The sequence below is a fragment of the Lepidothrix coronata genome, unplaced genomic scaffold (assembly GCF_001604755.1).
Source record: "Lepidothrix coronata isolate B3197 unplaced genomic scaffold, Lepidothrix_coronata-1.0 Scaffold6, whole genome shotgun sequence".
Lineage (NCBI taxonomy): Eukaryota > Metazoa > Chordata > Aves > Passeriformes > Pipridae > Lepidothrix > Lepidothrix coronata.
This window is the reverse complement of record NW_016690186.1, coordinates 2,851,442-2,869,089: the sequence shown is the minus strand read 5'-3', so window position 1 is coordinate 2,869,089 and position 17,648 is coordinate 2,851,442. Positions and strand designations below refer to the sequence as shown.

At 37.3% G+C, this 17,648-nt stretch overlaps 1 long non-coding RNA gene across 2 annotated transcripts in view; it reads left to right on the top strand.

Moving 5' to 3' along the window:
* The first annotated feature begins 5,352 nt into the window (after window positions 1-5,352).
* The window catches only part of LOC108505049, a 33,104-nt gene continuing 20,808 nt past the window's right edge, over window positions 5,353-17,648 (top strand). For both annotated transcript variants that reach the window (XR_001877368.1, XR_001877369.1), the window contains exon 1: window positions 5,353-5,581. This is a non-coding gene — a long non-coding RNA (uncharacterized LOC108505049). The remainder of the gene's footprint in view (window positions 5,582-17,648) is intronic.

The window sequence follows — 17,648 nt, the reverse complement described above, 5'->3', positions numbered from 1 at the left end:
CGATGATGTCTAAAACTAAACTTTTCTAAAAAAAAGATATGATGCACTTCGGCTCCAAGAAATAGGTTTCAATTTTTTTCTCTCATATTTCAAGAAGCCCACTCCCGCAATTTCTTAGGACATGACTAATCCTGACAACTTTATGAGAACAAGACATGCAGGATCAGACCTTACGATTTATTCATGAGTTGCTATTGTGTTGAGTTTTCTCTCTAAAGGTCATTGGAATTACTGTTCTTACTGATAGCAAAAGAAAAAAAAAAAACTAATTTATTTTAGGCTAGCTTCAAACTAGGTTTTTCATTAAATGACTGCTTTTTTCTCACCATGACTTGTTATATCAGGTAAGAAGCTGTGGGTACCCAGATTAGAGACAATGAAGTATATTTCTAAAATAGATCTGACTATCATTTAAGTTTTACTTTAGACTCCTATTCCAGACTCCAGGCTTCAGTATTCTATATAACCCCAAGTGAAATCTCTAAATCTGAAAGTCTCTACCATCTATTCTTTGTCAGAGGCTACCAGCATCAGCTAAGCTAAAAGTAATTATTATACATAAATAAAATAGAATTTTGCTCTATCATACCCTGTATATACATAATCACTGTGCAATATTCACTAAGCTTTCTGAAAAAAACATCTCATTGGCACACACAAGTAAAAGCTTGTGAGGATTAAATAAAACAGAACTGTTGGCTTAATTTAACTCAGTGGGATCATTACTGAGCTATGAAATTACTGAATTAAAGGAAATTTAAATATAATGGGTTGCCTGAGCATGTCTTTATTTGGCTAACCAATCAGGAGCCATCATTAGGAATCTTCTCTCCAGAAGAAGCAATCACTATTATTGGGTTTATATACATCACAATTCCCTGGATGAATCAGCCATGGGAAAATGTATGCTAGAGTGTGTATGTGTGAACATTTAGGCTGTGGTATAGGAAGAAACAAGAAGGGGATATGGAAAAGAAACTGCAACTGGGAGCACACTCAAAGCTGATGAAGACAGATGTTTCATGTGGACCCTGGGGCAATGTTATTTCCTGCAACCCCAAATGCCACTGGAAGTTGCTGGACTGAGATTAACTTTGGAGCAACCTGCAAGGTCTCACTGGCTATGAGGGATATATGTGTTCCCAAAGCATTTTATTTTATCTGCGAATTGATCAGAAACTTACTGTGCTTAGCAGCTTTTTCTATCATGTTCCTTTTGACACATGTTCTTCTTAAGAAAAATAGCAGATAGATTCCTCTCAAGGCTTTGGCTGAATTTAGGTCCTGTCACAAAGTATTTCACTTTTTTCCCCAGGATATTATTTTCCCTAATTTCAGATATATGCCTTCTTAGAGCCATAAATCATAGGGCCACATTTGCAGTCCTAAATACTTAAAACCATACATCTTAAAATACATCCTGGTCATGGATTTGCCAAATTAGAGGTCTACTTAAAATTTCTAGTGTTCTGTTCCTTCTCTCTTTCAGTCTATCTTTGCAACTGAAAAGCACAATCACAGTACTACTGAAGGTTAAATAAAAGTAATGTCAATAACATCTCCTTCTACAAATGAGTGAGAAATTGTTTCTGCTGAGTGCTCAGGCACTGCAATGAACTGTAGGGAAGAAATACTTAGCTCTTTAATCAAGCTTTGGGAACACTGAAGTATTAGCTATTAGGAACTGAATTTACCTTAAACTTATCTTAACCCATCCATGTAGATTCATATCATGAAAGCTAAAAACTCTAGACCTTAAGGTGGGAAATGAACACTTATCCTTCTCATTATCTGCCTGCATATCTCTTTTCACAGGCAGACAGAACTGTTGTGAGACTCATGAGGGCCAGGGCATAGAGCAGTAAGAGTTGAAATCCCTCATCTTTCATTTAGCTGCTAAATGACAGACATTGTCATCTAACTCAGGGGAACAACTGCTACACCACCTCTCAGCAACTGCCTGAGCTACAGGAAGCTATAACATTTTAAAGCTAGACTATTAGAGGGAACTGTGGTTACTCCCTGCCCTTTGGAGGAGTATATTTAAATTTGAAATTCTTTTGACTTTTTATTATAGAGACTGCAGTCGCCTGTCCTGGATAGATGCTACATGGAAAGCACTCCTGTGCTTTTCTACTTCTGTACCCATGTAGAAAACGACAGAATTTAGCACTGGACACTTTAACATTCAGTTTTGATCTGTAGTGAGAACTATATAGGAGTTGCACAGCACACAGGCAAAACTGTGCTCAGTCTACCTAATGTCAAGGAAACTAAGTTTATTATTATTATTATTATTAATAATAATAATACAGTTACTATTAATATTATTGACTTTCTTGTGCCTCTGGTAAGTCCTGAGTGTTTTAAAACTAAATCTTTAAGAGCAGGCATAGGCATAGGCATCTGACATTTTTTTCAATTGGGTTGATTGGTTGTGGGATGCAGCAAGTTGAAGCGCTTTTGGCTTTAATACATACTTTCATATGCTCATGTTCTGTTGTAGTGTTTGTTTAGAAAACTCCTGAACTTAATAATTAAGTTATTTTCTTTGTATTCCACAACTAGCCTTGGCAGCAGCAATATTCTTAAATCTATAATCAACAAAAGCAGGGAAGATATTTCATTTTTTCCCTTATGAGAGCTGGAAAGATAGATATGGTCATAAAATAAAGTGTTCTGAAAGAGAAATTTTTACTAAGAGAAAAAAAAGGAAGAATTCATTAACAGTTAGCTCTAAACAATCATTTCATGATCAAACTCCAAGGACCTAAATTTAGCTTTTCTTACATTGACCTGGACTTGTGAAAGGCTGCTGTACTCCTTGAGGGGTCAGGGCATTTAAAGAAATAAACACACTGAACCAAGTTTTGTTTATTACCAAGCTGATATTACCAAATATTCTGGTTTTAAGCACTCTGCTTTTCTACTGTTTAAACAATAGAAAGTAATGATACAGATATTACAGGATACAGATGCTCCTGTAAGTCTTATTAAATTAAAACTCAATAAATTATTGGTTTTACATGTGTTCATTTCGTATGGCACCTTCTCGAAGCAGTTATTGTATGAGATCTTTTTGAAGCAGTTATTGGAATAGAGTTTTTCTGAGTAATCTAATTTTCAAGTTATTTTGCAAGGCTAATAAATACAACTCGCAATACAAACACAAAACCTCCCCTCTGATTTTAAAATAAATTATAATTGAACTGAGCCTTACACACGTTTATGCAGGTGCTCAAACTGTTTGGTATATTCCTGAGAATCAGCTTGATCTTTTATTCACTATTTGAACATCAGCTGAGAGTATTTGCTTCTCCTCTTGTTGAAAGGATCTGCTGCTGCTGTTGCTTCTACTGCAACGGGCAAAATTTAAATTTACTGTTGTTGTAACCAAATATATTTTAATATGCTAATTTTATTGCTGTAAGTGGGCACTCTAAAAATGCCTTTATTACTGTGTCTCTAAACAGAATTTGATTTATGCTAACAGTAATACTTTCATAAAGAAATTTAATGTTTCAGTGCTCTGTAGGATGTCTTAGTACAGAATTTCAACACTTGTTAGCCATTAGACAACCAGAACCTTTTATCTGACATTATGTCCTGCAAGAAAAAAAGGTGATAACTTGGTTCTGTAATGCTGCTGAACGAACCAAATAAAGATTTTTGTCTTGAATGCACATAATTATAATACATAGATGTCATTGCAAAAGAGAAGTTTTAGTCCATCAGCATTTGAAACTAGTACTTTTAATTTTTTGCTTTACAACAGCAAAAGAATATGTACCAAAAAATAAACTGTCATAGATATATATATTTTTATTTTAAAATGAGCTTCGGATTCTCATTTCAGAATACACAGGGGTCTAAAAGAGAAATACTTTGAAAATACCAGTAACATAACAACCTTGTATTTTATTTCAATTAAAAAGCTGAAACAGAATTGATAGCACAGTTGCTGTTTCAGTGCATCTGCCCTGTTCAGCTTTACCTTCTGTTGTATATAGTGAAGTCCCATTGAAAAGCTGGTCCACAGTAAACATTTTTTTAAATTGCCTGTGATGTTGAGCTTTAATAAAGCATTATGTTTTCTCTAGAATTAGCAGGGAGCTACATTCCACCCTATGCAATACAGATCAAATCTCAGTAGTATTTGCATAAATTTGCTCCTTCTCAGTTTGATTATGAGACAGTTTAGATGAATATGAAAGATAAAGCCTTGAAAAAAATAGAACTAGAGCGTGATATATAAGTAACTCTGTGAAAAAGATGACTGCAGACTTCTTCTCTGCTCTATTCTTACAACGCCTCATAAAACTTCTAAAGGACAAATGGATTCCCTCAGGTGATAAGGAAAACTTCAACCTTTTCTTGCTTTGTTCTGGGAGCAAAATACTATTATTTACTGAAATTTTTAAAAGCATAGTGTATCACGAGGTAGTAAGACAAAACCTGCTCTTACGTGAAACAGGAAACCACAAGCAGTGGCTCTGCAAAACTGCTTCTTAAAGTAATGGTTAGTAATATGATTATGAGTAGCTGAAATAAATATTCTGCAGCTGAAGTGAAAGCAAAGATGCAATCTTGTGTCCTGAATCTGGAGAACTTCTAATGTCAGCTAGAGACTAAACCAAAATACACTGCTTGTACTTTCCATTTTAGTATTGAATGGACTTCATCCAGTAAGTACTCAGGTATTCACAAAAAATATGCACATGAAAGCACTTTACACATACACAGATATCACTCTTGGAGGAAATGCTTTGCATCCAGAAAAACCGCTGAATTAGCATATCCACATGACAGGGAAAAGTGACATATTGCTTTCTATAAAGCAATTATACAACTGACATTGGCAACTGTTTTGTATGCTACAGCACTATTGATCCAGGAGCCACGTCACAATCAATCAGACTCTCAGAGGACCGTGAAAGAATTGCAAATGCTTAAGTTAACTAAGCACACAGTAAAAAGTTTTATTGAAATAAAAAGTGACTGTTTTCAGCTGCAGATACCTACCCAGTTATTTTTTACCTTAGCTTGCTTGAAAAAAATAATTATGTGAGCTTAACTCTTTCAAAATTCTGAGATCACAAACCAGCTCACTAGGGGTGCTGTTCTCTAACAGGAATGTCAAATCACATCAGAGTAACAAAATGTGCCAAAACAGATCTCATAAACCATCATTTAATTCTAAGCTTTATTCAAAATAATAACACACTTCTTCACCATTTTTATGCTGAAAATCAGGGTGCAAGACCATTGGCTACTAATGCAGATCAGCAATATATATGCATAAGTTCTAGTCCCTTATCTTTATATTACTGTTTGTTCTGTAGGCACCACCTTTACTAGTAATGGGACTTTCCTTACATGAAGAACCCCATGTTGAGGTTGCTGTAACTTAACTAGAAATGGTTGACATCTGTGACTCTGCCTGGTGCCACAATGTAGACTTACTCTCTCTTCTCTCCACCTCTGCTTGTTTTACTACAGCAAGAGCAAACTTGGGCACCTCATAATGCCATGAAACATCCTGGCTCCACATGGTAACCTGACTAGGACTTGTCAGTATTTTGTAAGTGCACATAAGTATTTCTCTATTTTTCCTCCATATTAGGTCTGATTTTTGTGAAGTGTGTGAGAGTTGTGGGTCATAGGAAGATATTTTGCTGTTAATCCTTCCACACCTGTCTATCCACATGTGCCTTCTCTATTAGAACTTGTAATGTCCCTTTTAGTGAAAATTGGATATTTTTGTTTAATACCTTTAATCGAAGTCTTACATTTCAGATGTAAATTTATAAGAAAACAAAGCTCTGCTCTAGGTGATATATATTCCAGATTGTAAGGAACTAAAATTCCAACTGCTGTTTCTAGAAGTTCTATATCTTGTCTATAGGCTGCCCCTCTAAAAAGGTTATGCAAAATCCTTTCTTGGATGTTTTTAAAACTAGACAGTGCCTAATATGTTGTTGTAAACTACTTTCAAAAATCCTCTAGAAGAAAGCAATCTAAGATTTGATTCCCCCTAATAGGTTTGTACCGTCATCTAAGGTTTTCCCGTACTTCCTTTCAAGAGCAAGTCTGCAGGTCAAGGCCTCCCCCAATAGTATAAAATTATTTCAAAGACTTAAAAGAAATATTGTGAACTAAAATTCAAAGCTTCAGAAACTGCTGTGTGAAGTAAACTTTCATTAAATGTACATTAATAGACCAGATTCTGTTAAGTATGACAGCATATTTCCCATAAGATGGTGTAAACTGAATAAAAGCAAAATGCTGTTAATGTGTGAGTGCTTAAAAGGATTCATTGTTCAAAATAGTCATGACAGAATTGCACTTGCCTCTGAATATATGGTTGAATATTATCTAATGTGTGAGAATTGTTTGTTAAAATACTTGTCTAAATTGTTAAGTGTTGCACAGAGAGATATATACACAAGAACTACACTCCTACGTGCAATTTCCCTTTGAGGTTTTAATTTAGCTCTGGTTTAAATAACCACAACACTTTACTCTCTGAAAATTAACATAGAGGAGATGCAGAACACATTTTAAGAAGCTGGAAATTTCAGAACCTGAGGGCTAGATGGTGACTCAGAGAATAAGGAATCAAAGCTTCCTTCATGCCTGTAAGGTATCAAACTCAAATTTGGGTTTAGGTATGTGATTCCCAGGAGCTTTGGACATATCCCCAGCATTCACTGGTCAAAATACCTGTGAAAGCATCCTTATCCCAGTAAAAGTGGTCCTTCGCTGTTACTTTAATAAAGCAAAACTGTTAATGCTTAAAACAAGACCAAGGAGGTCTGCTGTGTAACTCAGTATGTGCAATAAATTTCAGCTGATTCTACTAGGGTGACAGAGCTGCTATGAAACAGAAAAATGTACATTAACTGCACAGCCCAGGAAGAAACAAACTATGTACTAGCCCACTACTTGGAAAACTTCTGGAGTAGCTTTTGTAGCCACAGAACAGCTAGTCAGAAACTAGATAGAATCACTTAGACATATGGGAAAGATAAATTATTATAGTGATATGAAAATAGCATTTTTTTTGAGCCAGTATTAGCTTCCAACCTATCAGGTAATTTGACCTTCTCTAAAGACTTGAGGTACAGTATGACACATTAAGTTCCTTGAATGGAAATAACCCAAAACACATAACAGAAAACCCACACACTTTATTTGCTGAAAACATGATGGAGGGGGGAAGAGTGGTGTTGGGGTAGGGTGTGATGTGATCACAGCTGAATCCCTGGGACCTTCAGTGAGGTAAGTTTTCTTCCTTAGATAATTGTAACTAGGTCACATGGAAAAGAATAACAGGAAATCCCTAGAAAAAAATAAAAGGACCACCTGGCAATCTCAGGACTTTGAAGCAGTATTACCGATTAAAAAAACCAAACAAACAACCAAAAACAAATCTGAAGAAAAGAATGTAAATGTACATACTGAGAGCGAAACTGCGATGGGGTACAAAGGATCAATCTTTTGGATGGTACAGGGATATGACATAGCATGTCACAACATCTGTTTCTCATTCACCTAGAAAATCCTCCTATGTTTTCAATTACAAGTGCAGTTTTTCATGTTTGAAATGCAGATTTGGTGCTCAAAATCACAGGAATATTGTTTGACCCACCAGACAAACTAAGACTAGTGCAGTGAACCTTGTGTTGAAGGAATTTTAAAATGGTGATCAAGCTGTAACACTTTTGTCTTCTGCCGTATGTCTTATTTATTAAAGATGATAATGTAGCTGTTTAAGATCAGCTCCCCTCTGATCCTGCTAATGTGTAACAGAAAGATTAAGTATAAAGCTTAAGAAGTTCAAAGCTTGGTCATTACCTTTCCCTGAGAAAACAGAAATGCTCAGCTTCAACTCTTATTGTGTGATTTTTCCCTGTGTCAGCCAACAGAGTCATTTCCTCAAACAACTCTCCTCCATGGGTCTTATTCCCATTTCGAAGACCTCATATTTTCTGTTTTAAAAATACAGTTTTGCCTGCAAATGTCCGTGACTAACATCTTTACTACAGGACAGAACAAAAAAAAAAAAAAGAGAGAGAGAGAAAAACCCTATTGAGCAAACAAGTTTGTACTAAGTCTTATCAGCCTTGCCCTCAGGGCCACTTCACACATTTACCGTGTGTCTGCAACAGAGGAAGCTGCTCTTGGCAATGACCTTTCTGAATCTGTGGCATATCTGAAATCTACAGCAGAGTGTAACATTTCTCACCAGTAACCTTTTTTCCTAATTGCAAATGGTTCCTTTCACTGTTTTAATCCTTGTGGATTTACTACACACTTTCTCTCTCTTGATCACTCACACACACACACACACACACACACACACACACACACACACACACACACTTTCTCATTCATTCTCCATAGCCTCATGCCCTGACAGGTTCTCTGTGTCCCTCCATGCAGGCATCCCTTCAAAACATGGTACATCTTTCTTTTATTTTCCTCACATCTCTTTGTGTACAGTACCCTAACCACAGTAACCAGCTGTCTGTCTGAATTTCCATATCTAGGCATTAATAAGGAAAGGATGAGACATAGATGTTAGCTGTCACCTATTCTTTAAGCAAAACAGAATTACTCTGACTACATATACTCCTAATAAATTAGCATTTCTTTAAATCTGATAAGTGGGAAATAACAAATACATCCTATTCATGTATCTGGCCAGAGTCTTAATTTCCAAGAGGTTTTTAACCAACAATTGGATTACTAAGCATTTAGCAGACAAAGTCTTGAATTTCAGACTCCACTTTCTATGAAAGCAGTTTAGTCTGTGTTTGGCGGTATTTGTTTATGGAAGTTTTAGTTCCATAGAAGACTTTTCATTCCTCATCATCCAAGTTGCAATGCCATAAAGAGGATTGACTTGTATGAAATCCAGCTCTTATGTTTAACAGAATCAGTAAGAGTCATATGCCAAATAGCACAGAGATATCAAAACCATGCAGATGATATCATCACTTCAGCTGAGCCCAACTTCTTGATCCCTCACACCACTGCCAACCTGCTGTCTGGCAGCTAAGCTCTAGGTTTGAGAGGGCCAGCTGACTCACAAGATTAGGAAAACAACCAGGACAGCTCATATTCAAGTTTTGTCTCTACTGACTGTATGGCTGCAAGTGACTCTGTACACTTAGCTCTATGACCTTGAGTCTGAAAAAAAGTAGTTACCACAGAAGGTCCAGATGTAGGATATACACGTAGTAGGAGGCAAGGGATCACTTTACCAATGAATTTCTTACGTGAATGTGTACACCAGTTGGTTTGTGCCAATCTCTAATACATCATTGATAAGCAGTTCTTACTTTTACCAGCACGAGAATGTCAGACACTGCCAGGAGTGCCAATTCTTGCCAGTGCAAATTTTCCAACAGTTCAAAATTTAATTTTACCTGTGTGTGTTGCTTTTTGTCAATGCCCATGAAGCTGTCAGATCTACGAGGGAGGAAGGCAGATCAAATACACACCAACAGCAGCGCTAAGTGTGATTGCATCTACGATCTAATAATATAGCAAACTGATAAAAAGGAGCAGTCTGTTGCAACAAATGATTGATGAATTTGGAGTGTAACACAGGCTTCAAATACAAAATACACTAATCAAGAGTTCTACAGCATCAAATGGAATATTAAAGCTGAAATTTAGGAACCGATACAAACTGCTTCAAATAAAACATGAAATACCTACTCACATACTCTGATTTTATCTTCCTAGGCAAATACAATTAACTTATCTCTAGAAATTATGTATTAATCTTACAGAAAAACTCTAGATAGCTTGGAGGCTGATTCTAACGATACTATGGGCTCATCAGAGCTTAGACAATCACAATAACCAGTTTCTATTAAAGGAGTGGGGAGAAAAGCCACAGACAAAAGATTTTTTAATTATTCTTTATGAGTGGAGAGCTTGTGTTTGAAAAAAGGTTGAAAAGAAATATTTAAAAATAAATAAATAAATTTGGAATAAATAAAGTTGGAAATAATCCAATGTAGATTGAAGACAGACTAAAAATGGATAAAATGTAGCATGTTGTACTGTCAGGGAGGAAGAAACACTGTAAATAACATTAATGATTTCTTAAAATGAACTGGAAATTAGGCGTTTATTCAACACAATGTTCTGAGGCTTTGGTGTCTGCAGAGGACTGGAAGAGCCATGGCTTGAGAGAGCAGTCATAGCTTCTCTCATAGTTTCAAGTCATAGTTTCAAGTCATAGTTTCATAGTTTCAAGTCATAGTTTCAAGTCATAGTTTCAAGTCATAGTTTCAAGACCTAAAACATCTTGAAATTTCAGTGTGGGTGGGTTAGAGAAAAAAAAACACAAAAAAGCAAAAAGTTAAATCCCAGTTCCTCAAATCTTTGTAACGTAAGGATCTGAGATACCACAGCACGTGGTCTGACTTTGGCCAAGAGCTGAGCACAGTGCAAACTGCCTGACTCTGGTGAGCCATGCCATGGATCAGCAGTGGACAGGAGAGCAAAGCAGAAACTGCTGGGAATATACACCATCATATCACTTGGGGTTGCTCTCAGTGGTGTCTGACACTGACAACTGGATGTGAAAATCCTTGGCTGATGGTGCATGTGTGTGTGCACACGTATGTGTTTTTCCTGACAGCTGATACCTTGCTTGGACCACTTTAGAAATTGAGCTTTGTGGTGTCAGCTTGTTTCATGATCCTTTCCTTCCATCCCTGGTACACAGACTAATCTCCTGACATTGTGTACTCTGATCACTGCTTTCAGAAATAATAAGACATTTTATCAGCATCGCCATGAAGCCAGGATTTAATCTCTGATATCTAAGTAGGCAGACCTTTGCAGTCTGGCCATTCTGGTAATATAATTATAGGGAAAAAAGAGGTAAGTCTGGTGGCTATGTGTTTTGGATTAACAGTTTAAAATTGAATCCCATACACAAAGATGTAGAAAATACACTGATATAGAAATATCAGCTACTGCTTTTGGAAATTGGTATTTTGATTAAGAGTTGACAGTATTTTTGTGGAGGTAAAGATGCACTGAAAGGTAGCATTGTTTTGACACAGCATAGCACAATTTAAGAGTCTCTATTATGCCTCTAAGAAATACAATTTGCAATTAGTCTATTCTGTTGATTAACTACAAATCAATAAAATTGTGTAAAACATTAAATAACTGTAAATTCCACTTATCATTTCCATAGAAAAATCCTGGATTGGATCCCTTTCTTCTGTTATGTCAACTGCACCTCTCAGCTTGGTGTCATCTGCAAATTTGCTGAGGAATTTTCACATTTAAAAATATCTGAAAATTTATTTATGACTCTGTAGCGTACACCTAGCATACACAAAATGAGTGCAGAAGCAAACTCCTTTCCAACAGAAGTATATGCTAACCTCAGCATTGCTTAGCATTGATATTAACCACGTGGAGCCCCCCTTGCTCTCACCACCCACCTCCTGCACCAGTCCACCTGCAGGGCTGCTTTAGTGACCCACTTCATCAGGGAAATGGGAGGAATTTGTGCATGACCCCTCTGCCTTGGTGCTGCTGTGACTTTGATGTTGAGTTTGGTCAGATCTAGGAAGCAGAAGATGTGATTTCATAGTTTCTTTGCAATCCTGCTGTCTCCTGGATGATGTTAGATGCTTTCATATCTGGTTTGACCTCAAGTTTTCTGGTCCTGCGAGGTAAGAAACCTCCTCTCCTGCAGCATGTTTCCACTTGTCTCTGGTCACTCATGCTCCCCATTTCAGGGCAACAGTAAACAGACAGATTCTCTGTGAGTGTAAGCTTCTTTTTCCTTAGTTATTTTGATATAGTTTGAACACACAGAAATTAGAATAGGCCTACATGTAGATATTTGCAATCATAAATGGCAGTTCCATATTTGATTTATTTTGCCATCTGTAACAGAAATGCTACAGGGGTAATTCCCAGTACATGGTAATTAAAAAAAAATATATATTAAAAAAGATATCTTGGTATCTTATACCAGAACTCTCTGTTTTTCTTTTCACCGCTGCCTGTCATCATTCTACACAAACACACACAAACGCAAAAGCTGGAAAACTGGAAAGAAATTCTATTTCAATATGATGATGAAGCTAATATGTTGGTATGCTTTTTCTCTAAAGCAAACCCCATTATTCTGTTAGAATGTAGAAATTTTCACATTTATAAAAATATATATTTTTCTGTTGGCTTGGCTTCATTAGAAGAGAGATGTAATGCAGAGGAACAATAGTTTTACTCATTCAAAGGAAAAATATAAAGGTAAGCCTGGAAACTTGTTACATAATAAAATATTATTAATTATGCAAAAGGTTAATTAGGTATTTTGCTGTTATATCTGAATAGTGGCAAAAGTTAAGAATAAAAATAAGTAAGAGAAGGAAAGAAATGTAGCCATATGGGAATATTAAGCAATATACTTAAGTGCCCTTATATTTCCAACTGTAAAACTTCATGAGGATCCCCATGAAGGAATTTTCCTTTTGTCTTTTTTTACAAGTATGGAAAAAGAGACAGAGAATCAGAACTTGTGCTGACTGCTCAGTCCCTATAAACAAAATTTATCACAGTGTAGTTTAATTTCCTGTGTATCTGAGCCCCGATGGAGGAACTTATCCTTGTTCAGAACGTTACTTAAATACATGCCCATCCTCCTGCTGATTTCAGTCCACCCTAATTAACAGCTGATATTTATCTCAAGATAAAAATATTTGCCTTAGAGATAGATGCAAGTATAGGATTAAATTTTTCCTGAATCAGGGCTAGAACCACAGAAACAGAGTTTATGTTGGTACTCCGGAGTTCATCTAGTTGAATTCCTTGTTCAAAACAGATCTCATTAATTTGAGGCCATCCCACACTTATGGTAAAACCACACAAGCAAACAAACCACCTAATATTTGATTAGAATTACCCATACTCTAGCTTGTGTCAATTGTCCTATTCCCATGTACTTCTAAGAATAGTCTAACTTCTTCTCCCCTGATCAAAAAAATATTTAATAAAGAAATAGGTCTCAAATTAGTCCTTATTCTCCAGCCTAATTAGGAAGTATGCATTCCTAAATCATGACCATCTTGACCAATGTGACATCCAGTTCCTGTTGCACTGGGTCTGACTGGGTTGGGGTTGACTTTCTTCACAACAACGAAGAACCGTTTCCCTACTCTGCTGTGTTTTTGGATTTGTGGCTAAAACAGTGTTGATAGCACACTAACTATTTTGGCTGCTGCTGAACAGTGCTTGCACACCATCAAGGCTCTCTCTTCTTACTATTGTCCCTCCACCCCCCCCTCCCAAGAGTCAGCTGGAGGTAGAGAAGAGTTTGGGAAGTGACAGAGCCAGGAGAGCTGGCCTGAATTGTCCAAAGAGATATTCTATACTATATAATGTCATACTCAGCAATAAAAACTGGGGGAGAGGAAAAAGCTTCTTCCCCCTCCACCAAAGCAGCTATTGTTTGAAGACTGGCTGGGTATCAGTCTGCCTAACAGTGGTGCTGAGAGATTTTAATTTCTTTGCCTTGCTTGCTTTTTATTTTCCTACCCCTATTAAATTGTCTTTATCTGGACCCATGAGTTTTCGAACTTCCAGTCTTCCTACTTTCTCTCCTGTCCTGCTGTGGGATAGGAAGGGGGAGGTGAGCAAGCAGCTGTGTAGATGCTTGGCTTCTGGCTTAGGTCTACCCATCACATCCATCTCAGGTGCAACTTGCTCTTGTTGAACTTCACAAGGAAGTTCATGAGGCCCATTTCTACCAAGATCTCTCTGAGTCGCAGCCCTGTCCAGCAGCTGAAGGGCTCTGAACCTTGACAACTAATTCTAGAACTAAGATAGATGTGTGTGGTCAAACTTGCTATTAAAAACTTTTTGCAAACAAACTGTTCAGAAGGATCAATAAACTCACTGAGAGGCATATAAAATGTGTCCAGTAAAAGAAAAACATGGAAGCATCTGAAATAATTGTTGAACAGGTGGGATAGATAGTTTAAAAAAGAATGAGAATATTACTGTTCAGGTAATGAGCAAATCAATTATCTCAGGACTATAAATTCTTGACATTAACTACTTAAGCCAATACCTACAGATGTTGCCTGAAATCAGATTAAATAGAAAATAAACCTATACATATAATTATTTTATAATTGGTTTTTAAGTGATTCCCCTTTTATTTGTAAGGTTTTCTGAGCATTACTCCGTATTTAAACAACAGTGTTTTGTAATATGATATCCACAGTAGATGTGATTTCAATGGATGCTTTCCATCCTATATTTGTGGGTGAGAAAACAAACTCTAAAACTCGAAAGAATTAAAAATTCTTTTTTACTTTGAGCAGTTAATTGCCTGTGGTAGAAGGAAATACACAAGAAGGTCATTCCTCAAAATCCTCATCTCTAGCAGGTGACATGGTGGTTTGAAGAACATTCTCACCTAACAAGCTGAAACATACTGCAGCTTGTGACCACTGTTTTGATAAAAAATTCTTCCTCTAGTTTTACCATTAATATAATTACTGCTTTCCATTAACTATTCTCTAACAAATTAAAGTCTTAATGGTTTTACAAAAACTAATTGCAAAATAGCCCACACAACAATGGGAAATCTAATGCTTAAATTTAAAAGAATTTTTGCTTTTGTGGGTAATATAGAAAAAAAGTTTATGCACTATACACATCTTCGGGATCAGAAATGCTGTTCTTCGGCAGGTACAGTTTACCAGCTTCCAACAGGAACGTCTGAAAGGAAAAAAGGATTGTAGTGTATGAAAAATTAAGCTGATGATTGTTCCAGGACTGTGCTAGAGGCAGTTTTGACTGGTTTAGAGATTATTAAAAATCTAGTGGTTCCTGGCTACTAAACCAGCTGCTAAATGTGACCTCTCAAGCTGTACTGCCTGCTACCACTCTCACAGAAGGTGTCACACTGCTCATGTTCATGATTCTCCTTCTCCACCCAGTGTTTTTGCCTCACAACTGGAAGAGAATGTTCCTGTAGAAACCTGTCCAGCATGCTGCACATAGAGTTGATGGCTGAAATTTTATTTGTACCTGACACCAAAGCAGGACATGATAAAGTTGGCTGGAATACAGATAAATCTGCTCTGGTCATGTGTTCTACTGCCATGTAGATGTACCCTGTAGATATGAATTTTTCAGAGCAGTACTCTAACTTGCAAGTTAATTACAATTACCAATTATTTTGTGTTTACTTGTACATGACAGTAACTGTCACCACAGGCTAAAAAGTTCTGTGACTGGTTCAATTACTAACAAAATAGTGTTTTACTATAAATATTATCCACAGCTTCCTGATCCAAAAAAGGCAATGCAAGCACAGTCACCTATTCCTACAGATGAATGTGATCCTTGCTCTAGAGTCATGCACTGAAAACACAAACACTTTTTCACCTCACTCTTCCCAGAGAAGTTTAAGGTTTGAAGGCTCAGTCATCAGTGTATCAGTGAAGTGTGTTTGAATAATGAGTGTATAATTGTGATGCAGACACCAAGTGCCCTTCAACACACTGCACAAACTGCAACCCATGAGAAACTGTGTTCATCGATCTATTTTGATCTGTTTAGGACCTAGACTGATGAAGTCCCTTATACAGTGCTTATACAGCGCTTATACAGTGGTTGCAACAAGGCACCTTAAATGTGCACACGCACATTTACACACATTTCAAACTTGGAACAAACTAAATTTTGTTAAATATAAGTGCAAGGTTGACTGGATTCCTTTATGTTATCTATGCCGTACTTACAGAACTGAGATTATTCTGAAGTCCTGTAGAAGCATGTCTGTTCAAAGATTATTGCTTATACACAATGAGGAAGTGAAAGTCAAAGTATTTTACCCTTTTCTTGTTTTACTGAAATGGGATTATTTATTTATGTTTCTATTTACTTTGCTGGCTGTTAAGGTTTTGAGAGAGCCTATTATATATTTAGATTCCTTGTATAAAATCTTAGCATTATATTTTAAGGATTTTCCTATGAACATGGGGTATTGCCTTATGATTCTACAAGAACCAGAAATGTTCAGTTAGAAAATAATAGAGTGATCATGAAATACAGTTATTTCTTTTTACATTGAAGAAGCTCTCAATTTAAAGACTCCTAAAACAACTTTTTAGATTTCCAAGGTAGCATAAAGCATTAACCATTACCAGCCCTAATTAAATGTCAGGAGAATTCAATGACAATTTCTACAAGAGAAGAATCTTCTCTTTTCATTTTGGATCTTTGTTTGGCACTTTTATTTGGATGAAGTTTATAAGATAGAAGTCTGCTGTTAGCTTTATTCCTCCTTTCATACAAGCTGCAGTGTAAGCTTCAAAGAATTCTCAATCTTCCTACACATTGAAGGTATTTCTTTTGTCTCTTTCCTCTCATCATAGGCATGGCTAGGCTTCGCGAATGAAGTTTTGGGAAGGGCCCTACCCACATTTGTTGCAGGCGCGTTGGTGGCTAAAAAGGCCAATATGAGACAGGCATGTCCAGTTGCAAAAGGCACAGCAGAAAGACTCCTTAGATGGTGTATTCTGCAAGACATGATTCTTTCTGTGTTGTCTTTTCTCCTCAAGAGTGATCCTGCGTGCTTTCTCAAAAGCATCAGCAGCGTTATAGATGGCATGTCTCCAGGCCTCCCGATTTGAGGCCAGAGTAGACCAGTTATGGTGATCGATATGGCCAAGGCTGAGATGTTGTTTCAGGGAGTCCTTGTATCTTCTCTTCGGGGCTCCTCTCTTGCGGTAGCCAGTGGTAAGTTCACCATAAAGCAGGATCGTAGGGAGGTGGTGGTCCTTCATCCTTGAGACGTGCCCTGCCCATCGCAGCTGTGTTCTCAGTAACATGGCCTCGATACTTGTGACTGCTGCTTGTTCAAGAACAGATGTATTGGTCACATAATCTGACCAGTGGATATTTAGGATTGAACGGAGGCAGCGTTGATGGAAGCGTTCTAGGAGATGCAGGTGGTGGCGGTAGATGACCCATGATTCAGAACCGTATAAGAGAGTAGAAAACACTATGGCTTTGTAAACACTGATCTTTGTACTTTTCTTCAGGTGTTTATTTCACCAGACTCTTTTATGAAGCTTTCTGAAAGCACTATATGCCTTTGCCAACCTGTTGTCTATCTCCCCGTCAATCTTACCCTCCGAGGAGATGAGGCTGCCTAGGTAATTAAACTGCTGGACTGATTTGAGCTCTGATTGGCCAATGGTGATGTGGGGATGATGGGGGACTTCCTGAGGTGCAGGTTGATGGAGAACTTCTGTCTTCTTTAAACTGACCTACAGCCCAAAGAGCTCAGCAGCGTCAGCAAAGCAGGATGTTAAACACTGCAGGGCTGCTTCTGTGTGGGCAACAAGGGTGGCATCATCAGCATAAAGCAGCTCCCAGACAAGATGGTTTAAGGTCTTGGTGTGGGCCTTCAGTTGCCTCAGGTTGAATAGGCTTCCATCAGTACGATATCAAATGTAGATACCGTCCTGATCATCGAGGTCTGCCGTGGCCCTTTGGAGCATCATGCTAAAAAAGACTGGGAATAGGGTAGGAGCGAGAACGCAGCCTTGTTTCACACCATTCTTTATTAGAAAGGG